The 26,555-nt window shown below is 42.5% G+C and overlaps 1 protein-coding gene across 1 annotated transcript in view; it reads left to right on the top strand.

The window, feature by feature from the left end:
- Positions 1-26,555, top strand: part of MACROD2 (mono-ADP ribosylhydrolase 2) — a 1,460,592-nt gene that overhangs the window by 1,127,696 nt on the left and 306,341 nt on the right. The window lies entirely within an intron of this gene.

Raw genomic sequence — 26,555 nt, forward strand, 5'->3', positions numbered from 1 at the left:
AAATTCGATGCAGAACCAGCATTGATTGGCCGAATGCTATACAGTCGGCCAATCAACGCTCGTTCTTCTCCTACCTTTAGAAGTCTTCTCCGTGCAGCGTCCCCGCGGCGTCTTTCGGCTCTGAATTCACTCTGCCAGGCATCGGGCCTGGGCAGAGCCGACTGCGCATGTCCGCTTGTAGTACGGGCATGCGCAGTCGGCTCTGCCCAGGCCCGATGCCTGGCAGAGTGAATTCAGAGCCGGAAGATGCCGCGGGGACGCTGCAAGGAAAAGACTTCTTGGAGGATCCAGCCCGACCCTCACTCGTGGACTTGGTAAGTATAATTTGATCGAATGTTGCCTATCCCTGAAACAAGCATTTTCCCCCCATAGACTATAATAGGGTTCGATATTCGATTCGAGTAGTCGAATATTGAGGGGCTACTTGAAACGAATATCGAACCTCGAACATTTTACTGTTCGCTCATCTCTAGTCGGGAACTTTGTTGTACCTATAGATTGTTCTACCAGTTGTGTTCTATATGCTTCCCTTGGTACAACCTATGCCTGAGGTAGTATGATGCTTTCTGCGATGATGGGGTGGAAATACTGACGATGGTCCTTTTTCTGAGCCCTTTAGGAGTCAGAAACCAATTCGAAAACGGCTTTGTGGAAGCTGCAACCAGTATGGAGCTTCAGAACACTGTCCCAAAAAGTATTGGAGCCTTATGTAGCGATATTTTTGAGTAGCAGAATTGGTGTGAACTTGGTACCCACTCACGTCTCTGCGGGTTTTGTGATTTTGACATGGTCATTGATGGCCATCAATGGCAACTTTTGTGATTTTGCTGTGAGCCTGCTCTGAACTATGTGTAAAGTCCGTCAACTACTGCAACCGGTTAAGTGTATATATAGGCACTGGGGGGCACTAGCTGCCCTGATATACACCCTTGGGCTTCCTGGTGCTACAAGATGTGCCTTGTCATTGTGTTATCAGAATGGCATAGATTTTAATATAACTAATGATCTTGGGTGGAAAACTCCGATAAAGCAGTACGAAAGGTAGGCAAACGTCCATATATATATTGTCCGGTCTCTCCAGTGTCACTCTTCCATCAATCTGATATTGAACATGAAGAGACATGGCTGTATGTCGTGTGCCAAGGCACTTGTACAATGCACGGCCTACACTGTGTGATGTAAGAGTGTCTGTACAGCTTGAACTAAAGGAGACGATATCGAAGCATAATGAACGTTCTTCAGATGATTGAAGCGGCTTGGATCACAGAAGACCCGGCTTCTCCAATGCCCAGTCAGATGATATTACTTACTGTTTTTCATTTTAAAGGGTAAGACAACATCTCTTCATGTAATAAATGGCTGGTTGAAGTCCGCCGATCTCTTCTAAACTGCTAAACTACTTATGTGCCGTTGTAGGGGGTGTTGGTGACATAGTGAACAGAACTTTTTTTTATGTCAGAGCACTTGCTTCCAGCGGTGGATGGCATCCAATGCTGGCCTCCACCCTAAAGACTGACAGGTCTTGATGTGCAGCAACTGTAGTTGGAAACTGGTGCTGTGACTGGTGAGGCCATGGCCGGGTGCACCATACAGCTCATCTGCATATGAATTAAAGGTAGACTACCTTGGCACTTTGATACAAAACAGTTATATTCACTATGTCACTAACAGTCCCTACATACAGTGTGTACGGTGTAGAAGAGATTATGGTGGTGGGTAGACTCCCATTAATCTCATGGCTGTAGCTGGAGGCATTTCAGTATTGCCCCCTCCCCCGATATTATTTCATATGCCCTGAGATGATATGGGAAAACTCTTTTATCTATTATAATCTCAAAGTCAGTATTTTCCTGTTTTCAAGACTTTCCATATTATGAGATTGATGAAGCAGGAAAGACATTCTATGAGTCATAATGGCTCACAAAATCATCAAAATCACCGAATTCTGCAATAAGACCCAATAAGGTGGAAAGAATATGTGTGCCCTGAACTCAAAGATGGAACTAGCAACCCATTGACATGAAGTCAGTATATTAAGAATGTGTGATGTGGACATTGTACTATGGTTAATAAAGCCAACATGGGAGATCACCGCGCACCTCTGCCAGGCCCGTGAAGCACTACATGTTCAATGACAGTAGCTGGACTCAATCATTGCCTACAGTCCTCCAGAGATGTACAGGAGCACATGGATTGTATATGGCTCCATACTACATAAGCATAGGAAGTGTATATGTAGCTATACAATAACCTTGGTACTTCACCGTATAATGAAAAGATTTACAGACTTCTATCCTAAAGGTAACTCATTGCCCATAATGCAATGTTGGCTGGATTGTGACAATATTTTATGTTCACCATGAGGTCCGAAACATTCAGATGTATAGAAAAGCCCCAAAAATGTGTCTGTGTGCCATTGTGCTACTACATGTCACTTAGGCCCGCTTCACATCTGCACCTTGGTTTCCATTCGGGGGTCCGCTTGGGGACTCCCTAAATGGAAACCTAATCTGCATAAAAAAGTGGTTACTAGAGATGAGCGCACACTAAAATGTTCGGGGTTCGAAATCTGATTCGAACAGCCGCACACTGTTCGACTGTTCGAACGGGTTTCAAACCCCATTATAGTCTATGGGGGGAAATGCTCATTTCAGGGGTAGGCAACATTCGATCAAATTCTACTTACCAAGTCCATGAGTGAGGGTCAGGCTGGATTCTTCTCCCTGCGCAGCGTCCCCGCGTCCTCTTCCGGCCTTGAATTCACTCTGTTAGGCATCGGCCTGGGCAGAGCCGACTGCGCATGCCCGCACTACAAGCGGACATGCACAGTCAGCTCTGCCCAGGCCCGATGCCTGGCAGAGTGAATTCAGAGCCGGAAGACGCCGCGGGGACGCTGCACAGAGAAGACTTCTAAAGGTAGGAGAAGAACCAGCGTTGATTGTCCGACTGTATAGCATTCGGCCAATCAATACTGGTTCTGCATCAAACTTTTACATTCGAACAGCGAGTAGTACTCAATCGAGTACCAGTATTTCGAATACCGTAGTATTCGATTGAACACCTACTCGATCATCTCTAGTGGTTACCTTAGGAAACCGGTGGACCCCATAGTCTATAATGGGGTCCATGTGGTTTCTGCACGAAAAATGCGGAGAGAAAAGTGCTGCTTGCACTTGCACTTTTTCCTAGTGTCAGACCCTCACGGATCATCATTTGATGACCTACCCTAAGGACGCACTTTCCGATCATGCTATTAGACACCATACATTGCCTTGAGCGCTCGCTGTCTTTTGAAGCTATGTAAATAGAAACAGGCGATTTGCAGAGTAATTCTTAAACTTGCCCAATACGCCAAACAAGCGCATCTCATTAAAGCATTAGCGTGCTATTATAGTCAGATTATCTGTTCCGGCTAGACCCTATCTAACTAGATGCGTTCTATGCTTGTGTCTTTAATCAAACGGATATTTGCAATAGGATAAAATATAATTGTTTTGCTGTTTATAGTTGTGAAAGACAGCTGCACAGATTGGATCATGCCTGGGGGAACGTCTGCTCTGACTTCTATACACCATTATTCAGTAAAAGCTTTCTAACTCTTTCCCTTTGATTTTTTTTTTCTCTTTTTTTTCCCACAGAACTTTAGTTTTTTGGGTTTTTTTTTTTTTTAACATTTTCAGTTCTGTGCAATATGTTTATGTCTGGAAAATTAACTAATGTCTGCCTTAGAATTACGTTATGAGAACAAGCAGCTATTATTCGCGATTTCAAGACTTATCATTCTAAATCACAGGTTCTGTTCACAGTTCTATCATATTTTTCAGTTTTTTTGTTCTACCAGAGGAGTGAAAAAAAAATAAAAGAAAAAACTAAATGCCAGATCTATCATATTGACTTACTGTAATGGGGCTATCAGTTTTTCCCTCCTTTGATGCTTCAAGATTTCTCCCGTCAGTTATGACAGTGTCTGAAGGAGACTCCAAACTGAGCCTTCTGCAGAAATGTTCCTCAAAATAAAAAAATCCAAAGCAACCCCTTCTCCACTCTTAAAGTGAGACCATCGCTAGGAAACTGGCTACCAAACCAGCCGCAGTGCACCATCATACCTTTAGATAGTCCATTGGAGGAATCATTTTCTTGCAAAAGTCATTGCCCGTCCCCTTGAAGCACTACATACATACGCAAAGCAATGGAAAAGCTCATCTTCTGGACTGCTCCACCTATATGCTTAACCATCAGACTCCAGCCTGCTAGTCCTGGACACGTTTCACGTCCCCCCTAGCCCCTTTTCTTAATACTTCATGGTTTTAAGGGCATGTTATATTCCCATTGCACTCGACTGGTATAATTGAGCAATTTACAAAAATGGGAGAAAACACCGAGCGTGCTTATAGTGTAGATTAGAGATGAGCGAGTACTATTCGAAACGGCCGTTTTGAATAGCACGCACCCATAGGAATGAATGGACGTAACCAGCATGCAGGGTGTTACGCGGCCGGCCGCCGGCAAAGTCTGCGTGCCGGCCGCTTCCACTCATTCCTATGGACGCGTGCTATTCGAAACGGCCGCTTCGAATAGTACTCGCTCATCTCTAGTGTAGATAAGTATGCAATGGATGTTGGAAATAAAAATGTACAGAGGAGTGGACCAGTTGGCCTCTCACCTTCAGGTGTTGTGGATGAGTCACAACACCCATGGAAGCATAGAGGTTGATGTGGCTGCAGAATCCACAGACTGGTCACCGAGGACCAGACGGTAATGGAAGGAAGGAGGCCAATGGCTAGAGATGGACGTTTGCGTTCTCTGGTCCACAGATTGGATTGCTGTCAAGGTGAATAAAATATATGACCTTTATTGGACAAATACGTACTGCACAACGCGTTTCAAGCTCCGCAGTCTCTTCTGGTGCACAATTACTTGCCAGGTGAGGTCAGATGTGTGGCAAGTAATTGTGTACCTGAAGAAGAGCCTGTGGAGCTCGAAACACTATCCAATAAAGGTCATATATTTTGTTCACCTTGTCGACACTCCAATCTGTGGACCAGAGAGCGCAGACGTCCATCTCTAGCCATTGGCCTCCTTCCTTCCAATTGAGCAATTTACCATATATTATTGCTTCCCTTGAAGTTGCCATTTCTTCTTTCAGAAATATCTACCGCTAGGTGTTGGACTTATGGAGGATTGCAGTTGGTTTGGGATATCTGGACATGACTAGCTTTCAAAAAGAAATAACTTTTGTAATACCGTGTTAGGCATTGAGTGTAATGCAAAATTCGTTTTATCATAGCCAGTCTTCTAGTACCTGGGGATATCTATGGGAAAGTTAAGGTAGGACACATCTGTCGTTGATGCCGTGCTCTAGTCTACGTCTTAGAAACCAGTGTCAAACTCATCTAGAAATGCAAAAGATTGGGAAGTAATAATAGTAAAGCTTTTTAGGACTGCCTGGGAAAAATCGTGACACACTCAATACGTAGAGATGAGTCGCTGGGGATGTACAGATAGCATTACATTTGGCACATTACACACTACTGGAAGCTGATTTCAGATGCAATGCATGATATAAGAAGCGATTATACGTTTCTGGAACATAACAGAACAGAACCGGCTACAGAAGAGCTCTGTGCTGCGAGAACAAGATCAGGCAAGCTAAATAAAACCCAGCCATGATGCAGAACAAGAATATATCCTTGGAGAGCTGTAAACATCGGGCTGGGGAGGTGAAACATTGCGAGTATGAAAGATAGGAAATCATCAACACAACAATAAAATCACTTTCAGATGGAGAGCCAGATTCTGAAATCCATGTACTGCACACATCATACACAAAGCGGCATCAAATAAAACCTACCGTATAGTTTTATAACCGATATTTCCACTGCAAACATCAGCTAACTAACAAAAACTGTGAAAACTGAGAAGAAAAAAAAGATAAAACATTTAACAGCGAAGTAAATGGCATTATTATGCACAGTGTGTATGATGTATCTAAATGTCATTGTTACAAGACGTACGGAGCGTACAACAGCCAAAAGTAAAGACATACCGCATTCTCTAATGATCACAGCATGTTTACTGATTGGGAATAGAACTATAGCCGACCCGTCACCGCCCCGGACTTGGCATTTCCCATAATGTAACAATTGGAATACTCTGTTATTCCTCCTAGAAATGTAGAAACACATTAACAACTGTGCATTACAATTGCGCATGTCACAAGGGTATAAAGTAGAATTTTTTATTTGCTATAACAGATACAAAGTTACAAACTTTACATTCTGTCTGGGTTCTGTGTTTTTTTTCTCTGTCTGAACTGATTACATATTGTTTATCTATCCCAAGGATAGGACATGAATATATGAGTCTTGGAAAAAAAACCTTTAGGCCGTGGCCCCATGTTGCGAAATTGCAGCGTCTTGGTCGTGCCAGAAAAGCCTGGGCACGATCCCAGAGTACAATGATTGGAGACCCAGGGAAGGATACAAACATAAAAAACACTGTTACTTACCTCTCCTGGGCTCTGGCACACTCCCTGCTGATTTCAGCCATCTTCAATGTTGGTACAGACGTCACTTGAGGCCCGCATCGCGACACATGATGACGCAGGTCCGTCACACGTGACGTCTGGAATTCACCAAACGGGCCCGAAGCCTGCTGGAGTGCAGGAGAGGTAAGTAACAGTGTTTTTTTTTATATTCCCTCACCTCCGATCATTATACTCCCCTGTCTGAAAAGACCCCAGAGTATAATGATAGCGGTGTTTCTGGGGTTTGTAAGCCCGCAGCTTCACTTATTGATCCCCGCTCCTGCTCACAGCCGCATCCGCAGAAAGAAAAGTGCAGGCAGCCGTTAGCAGGAGCAGGGATTGGATTATTCCAGCAGGTAACGGCCTATTTAAAAAAAAAAAAACTAAAATAAAAAAAATCCATCTGGGACCCACTGGGGCCCCTAATGTCCTGGGCCCTGTGACAGCCGCTACCCCTGCTACCCCGGTAGTTATGCCACTACCTCGTCTGTGAATGCCCACCCTGGTTTACAGCTGTCACATAATCTGCTCCCCTTAGCCCACTGGCCATAATTCAAAAACATCATCGGTAGAGATGAGCAAGTACTGTTCGGATCAGCTGATCCGAACAGCACGCTCCATAGAAATGAATGGATGCACTTGATACTTCCGCTTGGACGTAGCCGGCGCGCTTAACCCCCCGTGAGCTGGCTACGTCCATTCATTTCTATGCGAGCGTGCTGTTCCGAACAGCGGGCTGATCCGAACAGTACTCGCTCATCTCTAATCATCGGTCACGAATTCCTCCAAGGTCAGTGGTCAGGTGATGGAAAATGAAGTCAAAGGCCTATAGGGCTATGTCTGCTAGCCCATTTTATGGAGCAGGAATGGTGTCTTATAAACCCTGTGGAGGAGACATACTTAGGATTGCCTATGTATTTCACTAACCGACAGCTTAGGCACCTGTATGCAGTGCAAGATAGCGCCCCCTGTATATAATTTATATTTATCAATTATATAATTATATTTATAATTGTGCCTACTATTGTGCCTACTATTATCATAGTTCATTTTTTATCTAAGAGGACATCCACCATGTTCAGCCACTGACTGTGCATTTATTAACCTTAGAGAGCGCTCTCTTATTATGAAAGGTTATCTCCGTTTTGGCCTTTGTGCCCGCATTACTGAATACTAATATGATGTGCGGGAAGGCTCTGAGCTTTAATGATACACGTTTTAGAATTTCACACAAACTTTTTGCTTGACATACCGTAGTATTCAAAGTCAGAGATAAGGGCAGCAGTTTTGATATTTAAGTATATGTCCTGACTATAATATTCTAATGTCTATACTTTAGTATAAAAAAATCTGCATAAGTAGAAAATAAGATGGTGCTTGTGAGTGTGGTCAGAAACCGAACCGCAAGTCCAGAGGCGATGTTACTGTGAGTTGCTGCTGCTTTTCCGATGCGCTCTTGTCTATACAGTTTATCGGGTTTTTTCTTGCTGTTGACCATGTAGTGTATTACTGTTAGACACTATTCAGATCTGTGTTGCTCAGTTTGGTCTCATCTGTTGCACCTTGTAAGAAAACTGCCGTGTCCGTAACGTGATGAACACCAACAGCGACCATTACAGGGAGTCTACCACCAAGTTTCTTCTTCATCACTTATATGTTGTTATAGGGCTGGTTAGTGACTTAGTGACCCTATATATCCTATATAACCTATATATCACACAGCTCAGTTTCTCTCCCTCTATCATATAACCCTATATATCACAGAGCTCAGCTTCTCTCCCTCTATCATATAACCCTATATATCACAGAGCTCAGCTTCTCTCCTCTATCATATAACCCTATATATCACAGGGCTCAGCTTCTCTCCTCTATCATATAACCCTATATATCACAGAGCTCAGCTTCTCTCCCTCTATCATATAACCCTATATATCACAGAGCTCAGCTTCTCTCCTCTATCATATAACCCTATATATTACAGAGCTCAGCTTCTCTCTATCATATAACCCTATATATCACACAGCTCAGCTTCTTTCCTTTATCATATAACACTATATAGCACACAGCTCAGCTTCTCTTCTCTATCATATAACCCTATATATCACACAGCTCAGCTTCTCTCCCTCTATCCTATAACCCTATATATCACAGATCTCAGCTTCTCTCCTCTATCATATATCCCAGAGCTCAGCTTCTCTCCTCTATCATATACCCTATATATCACAGAGCTCTGCTTCTCTCCTCTATCCTATAACCCTATATAGCACACAGCTCAGCTTCTCTCCTCTATCCTATAACCCTATATATCACAGATCTCAGCTTCTCTCCTCTATCCTATAACCCTATATATCACAGAGCTCAGCTTCTCTCCCTCTATCATATAACCCTATATATCACAGAGCTCAGCTTCTCTCCCTCTATCATATAACCCTATATATCACAGAGCTCAGCTTCTCTCCTGTATCATATAACCCTATATATCACAGAGCTCAGCTTCTCTCCTCTATCATATAACCCTATATATCACAGAGCTCAGCTTCTCTCCTCTACCATATAACCCTATATATCACCGGAGCTCGGCTTCTCTCCTCTATCCTATAAACCTATATACCAAAAAGCTCAGTTTCTCTGCCATAATTTCCTGCTCTCAAATAGAGAAATAGAAAACACCTGACACAGATTTGCTTTTAGGAATTGTGAAGATCTGTTGTAAGATATGAATAACCAAAAACAGACTCGTTTTATTATTTGCTTACTTTTACATGTATATTTTCCAATTGTATTGAAAAAAATCTGCAATATTGTAAAAATAAACTACAAACATACTCCGCAACGTGTGAATAGGGATGTCATAAATGCATCAGACACCTGTCACTAAAGTACCAGAAAGATAGGAAATCTAGTTATAAAAAAGCTCTGTGTGAATCCAGCCTTGGAATGAATGTTGAAGCGCAGAGAATTAGTGACTTTAACCCCTTGTGCAGACCCCTCGGGGTGTGATCCTATTGCATATGGATGACTGTTTAAATAAGTAAAATCCTGACTATCAGCGGCTTCCTTTCCGCAGAATACAGATGAGCTCTCTAATTGATTCCTACATTAATAAAATGACTGGATTAATATCATCTGAAAACATGTAATTCATCTTTTCCCACCAGCAGTGAAAATAAACAGATTTGGGAGCGATGTTTTAATTGGAAATGACTGGATACACCCATTTAGGCTTCATTTCTTCCCCAGAATTATTTATGCAATATCTCCACATTATACTGAGTGCCTGCTTATAATAATGATCTTTCGCAATGCACTAAAGCTGAAGATCACGTTGCCAGGCAGGCAGCAAATTGAAGTAAAATACAACTGCATTAGTGGGCAGAAAGTTTTTAGCGTCCTGTAGTAATGACTTGCGGCTCGGTGAATTACTATGTGTGCTGGGTTTTTTTCTTGACTTTTGGGAAGACTTAGAGCCAATTAATGCGGACTTTCTATTGACCTCTACTAATAACCGCTCGCGCTGACACCGTCACATTTGTCATTTTTTTGTAAATAACTATGTCGTTGTAATGAATAAGCAATCCGTGCCCTGCCGAGCCGGCACATACATCCCAATCCATTTTTTTTTGTCTGATATAGATTTTTTAGGTGCACTAAATGTCTGGTAACTGTCTGTCTATGTCTGGCCTTATTTTGCCTTTTTAGTAGATATATTTTATCACTATAATAATACTGGTGTATATGTTTCATATAAGTATGTGCATGTTTGTTTGTTTTTACTTCATCACACTGTATGGCCCTGGAAACCTAAGTTGAGGCCCCATGTTGAAGATTTTTGTTGCAGAATTTTTTTTTTGCGTTTTTTGAACCAAGAATAGCTATAAAAATAATAGGAAATATATAGGAAGTTTCTTATACTTCTCCCTTCTGCTTAATCCACAACTTGCTTTGGCTCAAAAAACCACAGCAAAATCTGCAACAAAAAAAGCTGCGTTTCCGCCTTAATGGGTTTTTCATGGCTGAAATCACCTGAAGATAGGTCATTTCACTCCCACTGAAATGAATGGGTGGCGTTTTTTGAGGTGGATTCTCTGTGTGAACTCGCCCTTACTGAATGTCTGTTATATTTTTTATATTAATTTTACTTGCCAGAATTAGTAAGTGTATCTCCGTTTTGAGTTTTGGAGACATCCATGTCCATTTTGGCCAGACAATGCCCCTTTTTGGGTGTGGTATGCCCTTTTTTGTGTGTCAGACCCCTTTTTTTTGTGATGTGCACATACAATGTACCAGTCACATCGTGACGAAGCCGGGGAGATATGTTCCACTCTTCCAGGACTCCGAAAGGTCATCTATTTTTTTGGGTGGTGCCTCCTGGATGTTCTGAGAGAGTTGGCAAGTATACAACTAGGGACGTAACTGTAAGGGGGTACATAAGTAGCAAGTCACTACCAGTCCCTGGACCCTGTGGGCCCCAAAGTTACCTCTACCACCTTAAATATACCACCAGTCTAAATGGTGCAAGAAAGGTAGGGTATTAGTACAGAATTTGCATTGGGCCCAGGAGCTTCATGTTATCCTATATATGCTGACTAGTGTTGAGCGAATAGTATTCGATCGAATTCCTCGCCCGCATAGGCATGCATGTAATCGGCCGAACACCAAGGGGTTAAGCGCATCGAATATTCGATGCGTTTAACCCCTTGGTGTTCGGCTGATTACACGCATGTCTATGCGGGCGAGCTATTCAATCGAATACTATTCTCTGAACACTAATGTTGACGTCAATATGTAAAATTTTGCTTTGGTCATCAAGGTCCCAAAACGCCCCCCTGCTATGAACAATTTTCAGCTCTTTTAAACAGAGCTAAGCTCCATTTTTCACCGTTCTTAAAATACAATGGCTTAAGTAATAGTCATATAATTGTATAGTGTTAGTCAGGAAAGTCTTTGTATCCAGCCAGCTGGATAATCCATGTCTGTATAATTGAGAACGTATTACTATTAGGCGTTTATGCGTAAAATTATTATAAAATGTGTTATCAGGTTGTAATCCTCAATGTAATATGTACTTTGCTGGGCATTGACTATTTACCCCCGTAGCCTCGTTTTTTATTATTAGACTTGTCGTCCAAGCCCAATCTAAACCCTCCTATGCCCCCTTGACATGTAAAATGGTACTGGGAAATGATTGAAATCTAAAGAATTAGACGGCCACGTCTCTTGCCAAAAAATAAACTAGCGCCGCTCTTTTTGCAGTCGGGTAATAAATGACTCGATCTGTCTTCATGTTTTACTTAATGATATGTTTCGCGCATGTAACAGTAGGCTGAAATCAATTGCAATATAAATAACTCAATTTTTTTATGTTCACGACCGTGATTCCACAGTTCACTTGGCTTCACTTTGGGTATGATTTGGAAAGGTTGTAGCGCACTGGATGTGTGGTGCGTGTTACCGCTGCCAGGGATTATAATGGGACAGCCATAGTATAAAAGGCTTTATTTTCCATTAAAGATGTAAACAGCGTAGTTGGGGTTTGTGAATTAAATTGAGTGATTGGCAAGAGCTCTTGTGTAGCGTATCGGTGGTGCCGACAATAAGTCACATTTATTGCAGAACGCTGCAAAGGATTATCTCCCAGCACATGGTTGTTGTCGTGTTGTCATTGCTCTGTGAAATTGGAATTTTACCATGTTGTAAGTGGTTTGTCTGAACTATGTTTGCTGGCACTTTAAGGGTCGTTCGCCTCCTATTATTCGCTGCTTGTTTAGCTTTATAGGATGAGATGATATTGTTTATTACCTTAGTGAATTAGAGAATTTAACTAAAATTGTGATTGATATATTTTTGATATCATTTACTTACCGGCATGATCTAACTAAACACATTCAGTAGATAGGCACAAATTGGATTCTCTGGTAGGCCAATCCCAATCTTGACTAGGGTCCTTAGAACTTCAACCATATCATAAGTTCCAAGTCCGATATAAAGGACATACAAAAAGGGACATCACAAAAGTATGGAAGATGAATTACCCATACCAGGGCACCATATCTACCCCTTCAACAACCCAGATCCCCAAAGAATTAACTACTCCAATGTTTTGTCCACCAGGAAAACTTCTATTAAGTACTGTAGGCCTCTAGAAGTGTTGACATTAACAACTTAAGTTCCCTAGACCACTAGGAATAGTGACAGGGACGTACTCTGAGGGGTGCAGAGGATGCAGTAACACCGGGGCCCAGGAACCTTAGGGGGCCCATAAGCACTGGCATCAGTGTTGAGATTGCAGCTTCCATATGGCCCATAAGCCAAGACGACCCCCAGATTCCCCTAACCACACTAAGGTGGATTAAAGCCTTAGCACCCGTAACCATCACTATCAAGAATTCGCTATAGGGGTGAGGTAGGGGACCCCGGACAAAAGATCGCACCGAGGCCCACAAGACTTTAGTTACGCCACTGAATAGTGATATTAATGCCTTTAGACCACTAGACCAACAAAGTAGTTAATAATGGCCACTTACAATAGCAAGCCATCAACCTATGCGTACTGTACACAATATTACAAGGAGCAATAATCACTTTATTGATCCCCTGAGGGGTCCCATTTTTTTAAAATTTAATTAAGAAAATGATCAAGTCTCTTGAAAACAATGGGAAGCCAACTTTTTCCCCCTTGTTGCCATTTTTTGGTTAATAAAGTTGGGAAGGACTAAGTATTAAAGTGAGTCTGTCTACAGTAAATTGGTTACAAACCTAATGCCAATACCTTGTAGAGATGATTCTACGGTTACCAAGTATGTCTTTGTTATTCACCTTTGGATTCCCATTTTTATGTAAATCACCAATTTATTCATATGCAAATGATGTAATACTATTAATAAAACTAAACCAGATCAGTCCTCTCTGCGCCAAGCTGATGAGATGCAAATACATCAAACGGCTGTCCTTGGCTGAGAGACTGTATCTGGTATAATCCCATCATCATTGCAAACAAAGGCCTCTGAGAAGGTCGGCATGATGTTAAAGGGAGCACCCTCTATAGGTGTGTTTGACTTAGACTCTGTCTTCCTAATTACATCATGGAAGATAGACTTGCACATTCTCAGTGGAGGCAGGCTGTAGACCACCTCACCGATTAGTCAGCTGTACATGGCTGCTTTTGACGCCCATGCTATATACAACACGGAGTCAGAAGCGAATAGCCCCGGTCCCTGCATAGTGGTCGGGTACCGGTACTGCACATCAGCCCTGTTGAAGTCAATGAGAGCTGAGCTGCTGTATTTGAGCCTATCTTCTACACAGGCCATAAAGACCTGAATCCTGGAACTCCGTTTTATTAGTTTCAGCATAAGCAGTATGAAAGTTTTATTATCTCTAAATTGATGTTAGTTCAGAGAGCTGGAGACCCCACTATCTCTGATGACCCTAATGAATCAAGGCCTTACAGACAGATGGAATAGAATTTTTAGGTGCTGTAGCAGGACTCGGATCCTTGAGACAAATTCAGTCCTGGGTGAATTGTGTCCGTCATAGACTTGTATTTGAAGACTTCACTGTCCCTTTGGGATTTAAAATTGCCTTTTAGTTTTAATATCTTCCTATTTGTAATGATATGGCCAGGGCTACAAAAATCTTTAGTCATGGGTAGATATTTCCATAGAGGAGCTTACAATATGACCTCATCTTCAGTAGCATAATGATTGTGGTCGCAGGGGGTGCGACCGCAACCGGCCCGGAGGTGTATGGGGTCCGCGACCAGCTGGAAATGGCCGGGTACCTGGACCACCATGATGGTGGTTGAGGAAAGCCTTGTTCCCTAACCACTATACATGTTGTTAATGGAAAGGGGGGCAGCCAGGGTGGTGGGTAAAGATAAGAAAAAAAATACTTAGATTCACCTGTCCTGGGTTGTGTATCTGCTCTGAGGCTCTTCCTACCGGTAACTGAGGTCATGGCAGCTGTCATATGGGGTGCACCGACGTAATGACCTTTCAAGTACCTCAGATATCGCTGCAGCACCCATAACCACCACTATCAACGAAGGGGGTAAGTGGCTCCAGACAAAAGCCCACAAGGCTTTAGTTACGCCACTGCTCATATTAATGTCAAAATAATATTCTCCATCAAGCGTTCTGCTCCAAATTGCACTATTTCCAGTTTTAATAGTTTTTGAAAACATAACCCTTAAGGGACAATCACATGATGGAAATGATAGAGAAATTTCAAGGCAAAACAGTGGCTCAGCCTTGCAGCACTGGAGTCCTGGGTTCGAATCCTGTCTATATGGGCTCACAATCTACATTGAAAAAAAGGAATTTGAGATTTGGCTCAGATTAATGGGCCAAACTGTGATGAGATAAGTATGTATTATATATAGGTTATCCTGTCTAGCTAGGTTTTAATTTTTGTATTCATGGTCTTAGTGGGGGTTGGTTGAATTACCAATAAGTAATTCAGGGGAGGCAAAAAAGCCCCGATTCAGCACAGAATTTTGCACTGATTTTGAGGCAGAATTTGTGCCAAATTCCACCATATGAGCATAACCTAACGTTGTCCAAGAGTATAAGCACATGGAAAATAGCCGACATCTCCAAGGCTCCTCCACATCAATGACTTTACCGTTACTGTACGTCTTTGAATTCTTTCCCCTGTGACTTTAACACCATGGAGGAGGCGAGTACAACCTACCTGAAGCTTCCAGGACATCAATATGTTTATTAAACCAATGAATCGGGAATAGCCTTCTTCTAATGTCCCAGGTATCTGCCTAATTAAACTGAAAGGGCAGGAATGTGAAGAAATAATTACAGTAAATGTATTAAAGTCACCTAAAACCCAAATTAAATCTAACAACTTGCGCTCATCATTAAAATGAAGCAGCAGCCATGGTTAAGCCTGATGCCTATTAAATATAGCAGGCACAAGAGAAGATGTCAAACCATTTTTATTTTAATTATTAACATTAAACTCTTCACAAATGTTCTCCCTGCCTTGCTCCTTCAAATAATCCACCTACATCAAACAGGATTTGCATCTGAGAGGCAGGAATAAAATGATTGCAGAAAAATGCATGCTCATTTACATTTTCAATAAGCGGAAAAAAAATGTGATCTCCTTTCAGTAACTCCTAGGCAAGAGGTAAAGCAGTGGGCACGCTGGTATAAATCCAGAAAAAACACCAGAGGCCTATTAGGAACTAGGTACGGTAAAATCTATATGTTGTTCGTAAAGCATAGCGTACAAGTAATTGCAGAGCATGCAACCTGATCTATGAAATCATCCAAGCAGCCATTCAGTGATATAGTCATTTCATGCCATACACACAAGGATCTCACGCAACACCTGTCTTATACGACTGGTAGCTTAAAGGGCTCATCCCTGCAACTTAGTGCGCTAAATAGTCATTGTGATGTAATATACATACAATGGAACAGATTTATTATGGCAAAAGGCATAAAAAGTTGGAATTTTTTGGCGCAAAATGTGTTTTGGTTAGGGTTGAGCTGATCTTGACTTTTCAGGATAGATTTTAAAATCCGATTTCCGATCATTTTTCATTCGAACCCGATCTTGATCCCAATTCCGATCCCAATGCAAGTCAATGGGATTTTTTTATTAATCGGAGATCGGATTTTAAAAGCAATCCTACCCCCTGGTGTCCACTTACCTCCAGAGATGGCTGGTCCTGTGCCCTGTGCCTTCATTCTTTGCCTCGCTGCTGCTTCCCGCTGCTTTTCTTCCTTCTCTGCCCCCTCCCTGCCAGGTTAGGAGAGTGTGGGCGGGTTAGGAGAGTGTGGGCGGGTACTGGGAGGGGAGATGTCACGTCTCCCCGCCCTGTACCCGCCCACACTCTAAGCCACAAGCCCCGCCTACCTAGCGCTTTAAACACTAACCTGGGAGGCGGGGCGCGAGGCGAGAAGAAGGAGGGCACTGGAGCAGCCATCTCTAGAGGTAAGTAGCTGCTAGAGATTTAGTTTAGCCTTCCATTCAAATGAATAGAGGCAGCCGGCGCGCAGGGGGTTAAGGCTGTGTGTCGGCTGCTTCCATTCATTCCTATGGAACTGCAGCGGAGCCTTCACACTGAATATACATCGTATACTCAGTGTGAAGGCTAAGCAATGCATTGTGGGAAAAATCACCGATCTCGATCCCACATAAAAAGATCGTGTTCGGAATTCCGATGGTGATCGTGAAATGTTCTCAATCGCCGATCGGAATCCGATCTTTTCCGAACACGATCGCTCAACCCTAGTTTTGGTGCAAAAAAAAATAAAATCTGACTTTCCCAAAATGGTGGAGTGGCAAGGGCGATTTAATTTACGCCATCATCGTGTCAAGACCCATTATCCAATCAGGTTACACCTCATTTTCATATCGATTTGAGAATTAAAGGGGTTGTCCAGGCAATAATGGATAATACATTTAAGTTTTAAATAATCCAGGGGCAGAGAAAATTTAAAAAAAAATACATATACCTGTGCCTCTGTGCGCAGTCCGGTTGTCTAGGTCCCGTGCTGATGTGTGGCGGAAGTCTCAGCCAATCCATGGCCTCAGTAAATGGCCTGCGATGTCACTACCTGTCTCTTGCTGAGGCCCACTGAAGCTACTGATTGGCCTCAACGGAACGGAGGAAGAAACCCGAGAGAAGCCGTCGGAGCAGAAGTATTGGGATGTGCAGGGAGTACACCGGAGCATCAGGGGCAGGTGAGTATGTTTTTTTTTTTGTTTTTTTTTTCACCCCCACCCCTGTTTGACCTGGACAACCTCTTCAACTGCGTGACGAGGTTTTCAGCAATCTGACATTTCTGTCTGGGCGTTTTTTTTTTTGCCATTGAAGGGCACCAATCCTTGTCGTTTTAGGAGAAGCATCATTTATATGTGGCGTCTTTCCGCAAGCTTTTACTAATTTAATTAATGACATTTTTGTGCCATTTCAGAAAGCAGGCTCCTGCTCTTCTCCGCCTGATAGAGAAGAGGTAGAGGTTCTGCAGGGGTGACGGAGCTTACCAAAGCGAGGTTCAGTAGTTAATGTTACATTAGCATAGCACTAATCAGTATTGACCTTCCTGATAATTACATGCAAATGATGTTTTAGCAATTAACCGCTCATTTCAAATGAACTCCAATCCATTAATATTGTGTATCGAAGCTGGGTCTTCTTTCTCTATTGCACCACATAGTGTTTGACCAATGTAAATGCAGCGGTTTATGAAAGTAAGAACTGACAATAATGTTGATAAAGAATGATATAAGATTAGAGATGAGCGAACACTAAAATGTCCGAGGTTCGAAATCCGATTCGAACAGCCGCACACTGTTCGACTGTTCGAACGGATTTCGAACCCCATTATAGTCTATGGGGGAAATGCTCATTTCAGGGGTACGCAAAATTCGATAAAATTATACTTACCAAGTCCACGAGTGACGGTCAGGCTGGATTCTCCTTGAAGTCTTCTCCCGGCGCAGCGTCCCCGCGTCTTCTTCCGGCTGGAATCCACTCTCCTAGGCATCGGGGCCTAGGCAGAGCCGACTGCGCATGCGCGGTCATGCATGTACATGCGCAGTCGGCTCTGCCCGGCCCAACGCCAGAGCAGAGCCGACTGCACATGCGAGGGCATGCCCGCGCATGCGCAATCGGCTCTGCCTAGGCCGGATGCCTAGGCAGAGTGAATTCCAGCCAGAAGACGCCGCGGAGACGCTGCACGGAGAAGACTTCTAAAGGTAAGAGAAGAACCAGCGTTGATTGGCAGAATGTATAGCATTCTGCCAATCAACGCTGGTTCTGCATCGTACATTAAACTTCGAACAGCTAGTAGTGTTCGATCCAGTACGAGTATTTCGAATACTGTTGTATTTGATCGAACACCTACTCGATCGATCACTACTCGCTCATCTCTATATAAGATGTATGTTAATGTTGAGCTTCATGAAGAACAAAAACCCAGGTCGTAATGATCCTCTTTAGTATCTGTGGTCCATTACCAATACAACAGTCCAGACAAGAATAGATCATGTATGAGTTCAGTAAGAAATTATAAGGCATGCCACTTCACTCATGTTCAACTAGCGCATTATGGATTATATAGGAAGCATACTGAAATTATGTTATATGCATCATATTTTGGTCACAAATCCCACCTTAACCATCTGACTACAGATGGGCGAAGCTCTCGAGATTCGTTTTGTGTTCAAGTATGGCAGATTGGGTCACCAATTTTTGAATGGTCTATGGCGCTTCACTGCAGTACCAATAACCACCACTGCTAAAAGTAGTGCAAATGATCTGCTCATCACCTAGCATGTAAAACAATGTCCTGAGTGTTCCAGGAAACAGCTCATATTGCCAAGGTCCTTACAGTCAGGTTCCCACTAATCTAAAGTGGAGGCCTGTCTTAGGGATCAGCACCGATTTTGTAAATATGGATAACCCCTTTAAGAGTATGTTCCACCTCAAAGTCTTCTTCAATTTCTTCCCCTTCTACTTTTTCGCTTTGGCTTTCACTCACTGCTGAGCCTCATATAAATGGGTGTCAGGACTTGAACTCAGGGACTTCAGTGTCCCAGGCTGCAGCTCTTCCAAATGAGCTATACAGTCTCCTGGACAACTCCGGTGCTGATCCGAGCCTAGTTTCCGATACTTCTAGTTTCAATTCCCACCTCTCTGGTTTGCTCCACCCTGTTCTCTGATTGAGCTTCCTATATAAACCCAGCCTTGCACTCCCTGCCTTGTGAGATTATTGAGCTCCCAGCCTGTAATCTAGCTGCTCTCTCCTGCTCTGCTGCAAACACCGATGCTCATCTTGTGCATTGACCGCTGACTTGCTTCTGACTACGGTATTTGCCTTCTCCTCCGACACTGACACTCATCTTGTGCATCAACTACTGATTTGCTCCTGACTATGACAAGTAAGTCACCTTCCAAGTAGTAGCAACTTGAGTCCGAAACAGACCCAGACCGTTACAATGGGCTTACTCAGAGGAGTGGCTCGTGCCGCTACTTCTGTGTGAATCAACCATGGAAGCCATAGCAAGATTGAGCAGGACACTTATTTTTTCAGTGTCCTGCTTCGATGCCTGTCTGCCATTGAATACAGGGTAAATTTCAGGGCAGAATTCTGTGCTGAATCCTGCTTAAAATGAGCACTAATGTCTTTCATGTGAACATACTCCAAAGACCAGGGGGTAACTATACGGGGTGCAGTGGTAGCATATCAAAAGTCTCCCTTCCACTTAAAATATACCACTACTCTAAATGGCACAAGGCAGGTAGGGGCTTCATTACACATTTTGCTTTAGGATCTCTTCTTAAGAGTCAGTTCCTAAGGGGCAACACGGTGGCTCAGTGGTTAGCACTGTAGCCTTGCAGCGCTGGAGTCCAGGGTTTGAACCCTGCCAAGGACAACATCTGCAAGGAGTTTGTATGTTCTCCCTGTGTTTGCATGCATTTCCTCCCATACTCCAAAGACATACTGATAGGCAAAAAATGTACATTGTGAGCCCTACATAAATAAATAAACAGTCAGCTCCTTTGCTGGTAGTTGTAGTTTTTCACAGGTTTCTTGAGATTTACTTAGTTACAGTGTAACATTTCTTTAGTGATACTTTTGGCACCAGTGGGTGAAAATGAGCAAACATTGCTGTCACTGGAACAGGATGAAAGTGAGCTAGTTCTAGCCTTTCCACCTACACTTAGATGTTTCATCTAATGAAACTTCTTCAAAGAAACAGTAAAAGAAGAAACAACATCTTCAGTCTTTATTCTCCAAGTGATGTTTACCTTGTACAAAATCAAAATATATCAACGGCTTCAGCTCACGCAGTTTATTATGGCTACGTTGTTTAATGAAAACTTCAAGGATATCCAGGCTTCGCTCTGCCTACTACTGTAGATAAAGCTTTAGCGGAGACAAGAAGATGTTTGTAGGCAATCCTTTCATATCAGCCCAGCCTGTACATGGCATACAACAGATGGAGGTGGCTATTGTTCCGATACACGTTCTTTATTTTTCAGTAAATGAATAAACTAGAGAAGCATAAAAAAAAAAAAAAAAAGTTTCCGTGGTAAGGATTAAACACTGTTTATCTTTATTTTATGTTCCCAGAGTTTAAAAACAGAATAAAGTTTACAAGAGGGAAAACTTCTTAAGCGTTTTGCATCCAAAAATACCCCATGGGAGGTGCCCCAGGACCTGCACAACATCAGGTGTCCCCAATAACATATCAACAAATGCAAAATCATTCAAAGACAAAAATTTATTTAAAATAGGCTTAATGTAATATTAACGCCATGAGGCCAAATTGTATTCAACATGAGGATCCAAGGGTGTAACTTGAGAGAGTGCAAAGGGTGAAGTAGCATCGGGGTCCAGGAGCCTTGGCATCAGTATTGAGATTGCAGCTTCCATCTGGCCCATAAGCCAAGGAGAACCACAGATTACCCCTAACCACACTAAGGTGGATTAAACTCCTTACCATCAGTAACCATCACTATTAAGAATTGGCTGTAGGGATGAGGTAGGGGCCTAGGACAAAAGATTGCACCAGAGCCTGCAAGACTTTAGTTACGCCACTGTGAGGATCCAAAACCTTTCTCTGTCTTTTCCTTTGGTTGCCATTTCTAGGCCACATAAGCGAAAATCTTTGAAGTCTCTATGATGAATATTATAAACAAGCTTTTCAAAATTCAATGGGTTGCCCTAAAAAAATTTTTTGTGAAACATTAATATGTTATCTAATTCTGTCCTGCAAACACCGACTAGTGCAACCAATTTAGCATACAGTACAGATTAGACAACCAACTCAATAGATGACAACCCTTGTGTTACCGTTAATAAATCCATTAATCCTGTGATTTGATTACTTAATTTCTTTAATAAGTAAATTTCTTTAATCTAATGGACATCTTTACAACACATATAAATCTAAAAACAAAACAAAAACTTCAGATGTAACCAATTGTACGCTTTACTCTACTAATCTGGGGGAGAGAATGGATCAAAGTTTGTGAGCTCTTCTCGTGGAGAACCTACACTCTTCAGACAAGATGTTCACCTTGATGCAATAAGGGGACGGGAATTCTCCGTTAAGTGGAGACAAAAACAGGACTCCTGTTTAAGGGCCTCTCATGTTTCATCAGACTATCGTGTTTTTTATTTGTACAATTCCCCTTTGCCATATCAAGAAACCAATTCTGGTATCCTCTCTTTTGTAGTCCATTGTACTTGTCACTTCATTATTCATAACAGACTTATCTGCTAATTATCCATTCGGCTTGGTTTTTACATAAATTTGGGATCCGATTAGTGTGACTTTTTTGGATTTAAGTTTAGTTGCCAATGTGGAAATGGATGGTGTTCAGACAATGGGAAGACTATCTTACGTGGCTGATCCCGTCATCTGAAGAAGGTGTGCCACTGGACGAAATCTTAACAACATTCATTGTTCGTTGGATTTAGCATTTTATAATGAAGTGACAAGTATATGTTGAAGGCTACAAACATGAAGATATCCGAATCGGGTTTTGATGGGGTTCTTTTATGCCATTGAACACATCTTGTATGGTTCTTATATTGTCATACTGTAAATATATATGCTGTGGTAGTAATAGTAATAATCATCCCATTGTCCGTGCCAAACCAATTATTACTGCTTAAACGAACCATCCCAGAGTCATCATGAATCCTGGACATGCAGATTCCCTGAAGCGTGAATGGAAATTTATAGCCGTAGTTTGACACTATAGAGGCATTAATTCCTTACATTTTCATGTTGTATTATATGGAAAAATGAAGTGTTCTAGGAAATAGTATACGTGAAATGTGGAGTAATACATCAAAGTCGGAAAGTAGACATAAGCACAGTGTCAAGATAAACTGAGGAGCGCTATGTGATACCTGTTAGAAATAACATAAAAGCCACAGAGGTTACTAAAATTATTTTTGAGGATCACATTCCGATTGAGAAATACACATGATAGTCCAAAAAAGCATTGTTGAAGGGATCCTATCATTAAAAGTCATTTTTTTGTCCTTAACACTTAGGAATAGCCTTAAGAAAGGCTATTTGTCTCCTACCTTTAGATGTCTTCTCTGGGCCGCCGTTCGGTATATAATCCGGTTTTCGTCGGTATGCAAATGAGTTATCTCGCAGCACTGGGGGCGGGCCCCAGCGCTCAAACAGCACTGGGGGCGTCCCCAATGCTGCGAGAGAACTCTCCAGCGCCGCCTCCATCTTCTTCAGGTACGGGTCTTCTTCGCGTCTTCTTCCGAGGGTTGGCTTCAAACTTCTAGGCCTTGAGTCTAGGGCAACGCCGACTGCACATGCCTGCCAGCCACAAGAAAATGGTCGCTTACAGTACTGTGCAAGCAGCCATTTTCTTGTGGCCGGCGGGCATGTGCAGTCGGCTTTGCCTGAGGCCTAGAAGTTTGAAGCCAACCCCCGGAAGAAGACACGTGAAGACCCCATTCCTGAAAAAGATGAAGGCAGCGCTGGAGATTTCTCTCGCAGCATTGGGGGTGCCCCCAGTGCTGTTTGAGCGCTGGGGCCCGCCACCAGTGCTCGAGAGAAGGCATTTGCATACCGACGAAAACCGGATTATATAACGAACGGCCGCCCGGAGAAGACATCTAAAGGTAGGAGAAGAATAGCCTTTTGTTAAGGCTATTCCTACATGTTAGAAACAAAAAATGTACTTTTAATGATAGGATCCCTTTAAAGTCCAACTGACCGTGGCTTTTTACCTGGCCACTTTGACCGATTTCCCTGCTGTGGTCTTCTCTTTGCTCACAAGGGTCTGCTCCTCTTAAATGTAGATACCATAGGGTAAGTCTAACAGGAAATGCTCATAGGTAAAAGTATGCAGATTAGCTCGCTAAACTCTTTAATTCCACCTACAATATAGGCGGCTACCATGTTTGTCAATGTTTGACCGAAGAGCCATCAATCATAACTTGGAATGCCAGCCAACTGGAGTCTGCTACAAACAGAACAGACAGCCATCTATAGACAGCTGTTTGGCGGTACAGGGCAGGGCACTGATTGGATGATTGAGAGTTCTCAGCCCCATGAGCTATGTCATAGACATTTTATCTACTCAACCAATACCCTGTGCAGTTATATATAGATGGGTGCCTCTTCCTTTTCGAGTAGACTTGTAGACAAAGTATTCTGTGACCACGCTGAATCCATCATTAGCGTATTTTAACTGGTGCTGGAAGTGATCAAAGTGTTGGATAACCCAACACAATGACTTGCTAGTAGGGATCGATATGGCTATAACATAGACCCCACTATAGCCCTATATATATATATATATATATATATATATATATATATATATATATATATATATTTATATGTATATATGCTTTAAAAAAAATCTACCATTACCTATTGGACTAGTTGTGAAACTCAAGTTCCCAGGGTGCTGTTTTTTATGGTAGACCAACAAGCCACTTTTATGTATTTAGATAAAGAGTAAGGGTAGTGAAATGAACCTGTGCCCCAGGTAGCACAGCGCCTAGCTATTGCTCTCATGGAAAGCATTTGCCCCCAACCGGTGCTTATTTTTCACATTGCATTCACCCTGCCTGCCCTGACTTTTGCTTTGTATGACAGCCCTTCTGCCTATGGTTTCTAGCACCACAAATCACATTTCCTACCCACTTGCAGTTACCTATTTAGCTAAAGGAGAGGTCTCCAATGGATTCTCTTTGGAAAAGTCCATACCCTTATAATTTCATAGACTCTTCCAAATCTGTTAGCAATGCCGGGAGTCCGGTATTTATTCCCTGGGCTCTTTGTGACATTGACATGTTTATTTAATTTAAGGCAAACCTTAGAAGTCCCCTCTAAACAGAGATGCTTTAGTTTCAGTAGTTGTGTTTGAAACATGTATTAGCATCTGGATTGTATATGTCACACTCGTGGGTTTAACTATATACTAGACATTAAGATATGATGAGTTACACCAAGTGACACTCTAAAATTTACAACATTAACTCAGCTCTGCTGTATCAATCTCTCGCTGTTCTGCATCACGTATCATGTTTACCATGATGTCAAATAAAGCAAGCCCCCACTTGGATAAGATCACGCTGAACCGTGCATGGAATACGCTTAGATCCCGCTGTTTAGGGAAATGTTATAAAGCTCTTCTGGTTTCATGGCAGAAACGTGGATTTGTTTAAAGCATAATAACTCCTAAGCGCAGATTTAATCACTTGTTTCGGGGTTTGACATAAATAAGTCTGGGTTCATATCCAGCTATAGAAATCGTAGCTGGAACGGAGCCAGGGGAACACAAAAAAGAAGATGATTGCTGGTAATTTATTGAGGAGATGTGCTGTTGCTGCATTTGTGTTCTGGCGACAAGACAGCACAATTCAGGATTATGTGTGCAAGACTTACATTTCCATATGGATGTCTGTCACCCGCACGGTGCCACATTATTTCATCAGCATTTGCTGAAATGTTGCAGTTCTATGTATTAAATATGTATAAGTTCACTAACTTTTCAACAAACTTTGCATAAATGAATAGTACAGGTGATTATAAGAAACTTTTTAATATGTTATCAGAGAGAAATGCCTCTTTCTGCTTTTATTAGGGTATATTCACACAGAGTTTTTTGGAGCTGATTTTGCGGCGGAATCTGGCTTCAATGAGAGCCGCGTGCTTCTTTTTTTTGCTAGCTAGTAGTGAAAAAAAGAAGCACTGCAACAGCATCCCGTCGTGGCTAGCTGCGCGGAAGTGTTCACACACAAAACGCAAATTCCGTCATGTTAACATACCCTTAGGCTTCCCTGCTCCCTTTCCTGTTCCTTCTGTAAAAATAAATTTCACTCTAAAAATCCCTCTGAAGATGGACTGCATAAGAAGTCTAAGAAGTGGGCAGAGTCAACAGGAAGTGCAGAAGATGGTAAAAGAAGACAGGCTTGATGTGATACTGGAGCTAAGTAGGAGCTTTGTATCACATTCAAAGCACTTTATTGGCATTAGTACAGTTTAGTGCAGGGGTGTTCACACTTTGTCAGCATGTGATCTACTTTATAACATGACCTAGTCGAAAGATCTACTACCCACTTCTTGTGGGCAGGGCGGGGCATGTCTGTGGGCAGGGTCAGACATGTGGGCGGGGCCGGGCGGAGTGTGAGAGCAGGAGACAGTGGCGTTCTATGGCCGCCCAGGGATCCCCGCTGTCTGCTTTTTCACAGAGCAGGCTGAGAGTCAACTCTCAGCCTGCACTGTGAACAAGCAGACACCAGGGATCTCTGGCTGCATCCCACGATCGACCCATACGTCCATTGTGATCGACCGGTAGATCGCGATCGACGTATTGGGCACCCCTGATTTAGTGCTTCTCTGTGTATATTGTACATTGTTTTGAGACTATCTCTGGGTGAGACAATCCGTTATTGCACAGATTTACTTACTACTGTAGTGCAGGCTATGGGGCCCACGACTTTAGGGGTCTGGCACAGCCCCTCTACTTTTGTAATATATTTACTTACCTATCCCCGGTTCTACTCTCTGCCTCCGCTGCTTAGCCTCAGCAGCTTTTCTCCTGTGAATTTTTTTCAGCAATGTGTGGATGGGATTAGCCAGAATCCCCTTCACTGTGCAGGTACTGTAAATCACAGCATTTTTTGCTGCGGTGATTCTGCTGATGTTTTCCCAATGTAGGGCTTCAACCTCAAGGGAAATCTTGTAGTAACATAGTGTTGAAACTCATATCATACACAACCTACTCTGTGAGCCAGTGTACATCCATTGTGATATGGCTGTGTAGCCGTAGATAATACAAGAGTCATTGCTGAATGCTCTTCCTTGTGACTAATGGACTTACAGCATTGTGTAATAGTCATCCTAAAGGATTAATCTCATCAATGATTTATGCTTTATATACCCATATACTGTACTATGGATCCCTCCTGACTGACTAAGATTATAAAATGTTGTAGTATGCACTAATCTTTGTAAGGTCAAGTCACCATCTACATTAGTGTTTCCCAACGATTTCAGACTT

Source organism: Leptodactylus fuscus, chromosome 3 (assembly GCF_031893055.1).
Source record: "Leptodactylus fuscus isolate aLepFus1 chromosome 3, aLepFus1.hap2, whole genome shotgun sequence".
Taxonomy (NCBI): Eukaryota; Metazoa; Chordata; class Amphibia; order Anura; family Leptodactylidae; genus Leptodactylus; species Leptodactylus fuscus.